This window comes from Vicia villosa, linkage group LG2 (assembly GCF_029867415.1).
Source record: "Vicia villosa cultivar HV-30 ecotype Madison, WI linkage group LG2, Vvil1.0, whole genome shotgun sequence".
Taxonomy (NCBI): Eukaryota; Viridiplantae; Streptophyta; class Magnoliopsida; order Fabales; family Fabaceae; genus Vicia; species Vicia villosa.
The window spans coordinates 196,111,861-196,116,523 of record NC_081181.1 but is presented as its reverse complement, the minus strand read 5'-3'; the positions used below and the strand labels follow the sequence as shown (position 1 = coordinate 196,116,523).

The 4,663-nt window shown below is 33.1% G+C and overlaps 1 long non-coding RNA gene across 1 annotated transcript; it reads left to right on the top strand.

The window, feature by feature from the left end:
* The first annotated feature begins 325 nt into the window (after positions 1-325).
* LOC131647839 (uncharacterized) lies at positions 326-4,145 on the top strand. The gene is made up of 3 exons (XR_009297982.1): positions 326-2,656; positions 2,754-2,824; positions 2,918-4,145. It is a non-coding gene; the product is annotated as an uncharacterized LOC131647839 (long non-coding RNA).
* The last annotated feature ends 518 nt before the right edge of the window (positions 4,146-4,663 follow it).

Genomic DNA, 4,663 nt, shown 5'->3' with positions numbered 1-4,663 from the left:
AAATAGTCAATTTTCACTTTTATGCATTTTTTAGTCAAAAAATCATCAAAAATCATAAAATATTCAAAAAATCCAAAAAATAAGTTTTTAATTTTATTTGTTCTATATTTAACATTTTTCACAACTTGGGTAACAAGGAAAGATCTTTTTAAGAAAATATTGGTTAATCATTTAAAAGATCACAATCAAATTATTTTTTATTTGAGCTTTTAATGAATAGTTAATATTTGATTTTTTTTTATATTTATTTTATTCCATATTTGTTGACCTAACTTGCACTATAAATATCACTAATTTTTACACATTAGGGATTCACAATATTTTCTAACCCTTATTCTCACACCCTCTCTCCCTATTCTCACAAACACAAATTATCTTCTCCTCCTTCTCTCAAAGATCGAACTTCACTTTCTCCCATGAATACCATAACAAATTCATAGCTTGTTGAAGAACATCAAGAACAATTTCAAAAAGAAACTCAAGAACTTACATCTTCCTCTCACGGTAGAACCGAGACGCACCTCTTTCCTCCACAAACCGCCATCGAAGCCCTCAGGGTTAGCAACAGGATTTTACCTCCGACTACCAACCACACAGAATTCCAGCTAAGTATTTTTTTTAATAATAATTTTTATTATTTTTATGCATCAACAATTTTGCTTATTTTCTTTTCCTTTCTTTTTTTTTATTATAACTTTTTTATTTATATTTTTATAAAATAATTTCTATAGTAAATTTTAATCATTAATATTTAACCGAAAACCCGATTTTTCACAAATAATTGTTTTCTCTCTCTCTCTCTCTCTATATATATATATATATATATATATATATATATATATATTAAAATTCGAATATACTTTTAATTAATTGATAAATTAGGATTAACCTTTATGTTTATTTTAACCCTTGTTCTATTTAATTGATTTCTTAGCCTTTTCATTAACCTTTCAAGGTTTCCGTAACATCATTTATTTTTTATTATTATTTGTCTTTTGGGTCACAATAAATTTTCTTTTATTTTTTTTAATCCATTAAGGGTTGTAGATCCTTCATACACTAAAATTATTTTCTTTTATGCAAATTTTCAGGGTTAATCAGTATCCTCCGACTACGCGCCATGGCAATTGAAAAGCTAAGTTTCCAATCTTTGTTTTATTTTATTTAAATATTATTTTCTTTTTGCCTTTTGCCCAAAATAGGGTTTGCTTCGAATAGTCAATACACTCACCCCTTATTTATTTTCCTCTTAATTTGCAGAGTCAACCAAGGGTTTGAGGAAGATCAAGGCATTCAATATACACAAATTAATTATTGCCCTCTATTATTTTCTGCTTTTCCCCTTTCCCGCAGGTGTTTATTGTAATAGCGTAGGAATTTTATTTTCTGCTTTTATTTTATTTTAACTGCGTGGTTAGTAAAATAGGGAGTGCAAGATTATGAATTAAACGTAGATCACCTAACTACAAGATAAATGTCATCGAAGTTAACACATGATTGTTGCACCCACACACCTTTAGGGTAACCCCTCTTGTTGCCTTATACTGTTGCCTGCCTATATTGTTGCCTATGCCTTAATTATTGTTGCCTTTAAATGGTCAAGTCCCTCGATCCCGAGGATACCTAAAGCAAACGTTGCCTTCAAAGTTATTGAAACTCCCTCGATGTTGCCTTATAAAAACAACTGTCCCAATTGCTAAGGTATCCTCGCCTGTTGCCTAAAGATTAAATGACTATTATATCCTTCCCTTAGACTACCTGCCCTCTTTATGGCAAGGGACAGTCTTATGGCGAACGATACTCTCGATGACCCTTAACATCCAATTGAAAGACTTCCTACCCTCTTATGGTATGGATAGACACTTTCGCCCGAAAGGCTAAAAGAACGATTTTTTTCTAAACTTAGGGTAAGTAGCTTTTAAATTGCTTGCTCAATTCAAACTTAAAATTCAAAATCTTTTTCCCACTCTTTTCAAAATCAAAAAGACTACGCTTATTTACAAGCTAAAGTTCTTCTTCAAAGTTTTTACTTTTCACACCTCCTTTGAAACAATTCAAACAAAGTGAGCTAAGCAATTAAGAGCCCATGGAAAACCATGGATGCAAAGGGTGCCTTACACCTTCCCTTTGCATAAATTACCCCCCGAACTCAAAATCTTTTTAAAAGGTCTTTTTCTGTTCTTTTAGCCTTTCCAATTGGATAAAATAAAAGTCGGTGGCGACTCATGCTTAACCGCGACATTTTTCAATTATAAAAAGTCAGTTCACCGTATTACAGTAGGCTAAAAGGTGACTAAAGACCTGTTCCTATGTTTATAAGAAACCTGATGGGTCCTTGTATACAAGCTCAAGAGGAAGCTGGAAATGCTTTTAAGAAGCCTGTGGGTCCTTGTACAAAGCCCAAGAGGAGGCTAATCGAGGGTCCTTGTTATAGCACAAGAGAAAGCTTATGTAGTTTTGAACTTATTTTGGCTCTAAGCAAATGGGTAAGAGGTTTCACCGGGAATAATTCCTCTTTGGGTGGATGTGTCCTATTACTTTTGGATTCTAAGGTTTTTGCCAAGATGTTTCACCGGGAATAATTCATCTTGGGGGTTTGAACTACAGATCTCTAATTAGGAAAGAGCCTTCACCGGGAAGACATTCTCAATCCTAGGTCATATTCCTATAATATATATATATAGTTTAACTGTCCTAAGGTTTATACTCAAACGTAGTTCTAAACTAATATATGCACAGTTTATATTTGACAGTAATTTAAACAAAGACTGTAAATTGAAAGCTTGTAAAGCCTAACCTGGATGGAGTGGAGGCCATTGAAGAAGTATGTACAGAGCCTCAACAGTATTTTTGTTGTTTTGTTGATAACAGTTGAATATATATATGATAAACAGTTAATGGTTTTTTTGAAAAACAGAAGAAGTGAAGATGGACAAAGGTCACATAGGTATCTGAAGAGTTTCACCGGGAATAATGCCCTTCAAATACCAGAAGAATGTTTTTGAAAACAGAAAGAAGATTTTGAAAATACAGTTTTGAAAACAAGCTAAGAAGAGAAGGTTTTTGGGACTTACACTCTATTAGAGGCCCACTTAAAAATGATTTACTGTTTATGAAAACAGTTGAAGAAAAGATTGAAATGATATAAGGTTTTGTTGTTTGAAAACCTTAATCATATGTTTAATCGGAGATTGAAAACAATTTTGTAGATTGACAAAAGTCAACTTAATTAAGGCAAAGATGAAATCTATACCTAATTAAGACCTAAATAAATAGGGTTTTTATCATAACATTATTCACAAAGTAATTAGGTTAAAACAAAATGAATATATATATTTTAAAGTATTTAAGAAAACATTTAAAACATACTATTTTAAACCTAATTAAAATACATGAAATAAATAATATTTTTATGATTTTTTTTGATTATTTATAAAATATATATATTAATCAACAAGTGTTTAAAAAATGAAGTCAAAATGAATTAATTTGATAAGTTAAATAATTGGTTAAAGTTGTGAAGGAATTAAGTTAGAAAAGTGATAAAAAAATAGGTTTTGGTCCTAGCAAGGCTTGAACTCACGCCCTTATAGCCACACACTCAAAACAACACCACTGATCCAAACGCCAGTTGGTGACTATAACGCGCGCGCATTTGGTTTTGTTTTAAAACAAGTTAGAAAAATCTGAAAAAAATAAAAGGATGAAAAAGTCTGGGGCGAGGGGGATTCGAACCCCAGACTTGTGGCATGATGATACTAAGGGCGCATGTGTGGCCACTAGGGCAAGTTGTTTAGTCGTTAATAAAACGCATACCATTCAAAATAAAATAAAACCTGCCCTGAGATTTCAAATTTGCGCGCCACCACCATCTTCGTCTTCAACCTCAAACTCTCCATTTTTGGATTTCTGAACTCACTTGTTTCTCAACCATTTGTCATGATGTAAACACGAAACTTGCTCTAATTTCACTCACGATTCTAAATATGTAACTAACATGAACTATCATTAACTACATCTAACTAATTTATCAGAAATCGTGAAGAACCCTAAAATTTCAAAATCAAATTAAATGACTATACTGAAAGATAAATGGATGATGATAGAGGGTTTTCAATCCTCTGATGATGCTGAACAAGATAGAATCGAGCTATTTCACAAAAGGTACTTAAATTAGAGAGGTGAAGTTCAGAAACTTACCTCTGAAAATGGAGATCGTGAGGATGATTGAGAGCACCTGGGTTTGAATGAATGATCTCAATAGCTTCCCTGAGACTCAATGATGCTAACTGGATGCTTATTGTAGCCTGAATCCTTCTGAATTGTTCTATGGACCTCCCTCGATTTGAGCTTCAAGTGGACATGGAGGTTGTTGAATCCTGAGTTACAGATGAGCTGCAGCCATCTGGTTAGCTTCACTATGACCTGAGGAGTGTGTCTGGATGATTGGCTTGCCTTGAAACCTTCTGAATCAATCCATGGACCTCCAACTGCAAGTGCTCCAAAGTGAGAGCAACAATGGTGTTCCTCCACCTACAGAAGTGATCCAGGTGCTTGGATCACCTCAAATGACCTCCCTTGAGATGTTAGAATGCTCACTTCCCAAAGATAAGCTTTGGTTTGATGAAATCGATTCTTCTTGCCAAAGAACTTTGAAAAACAA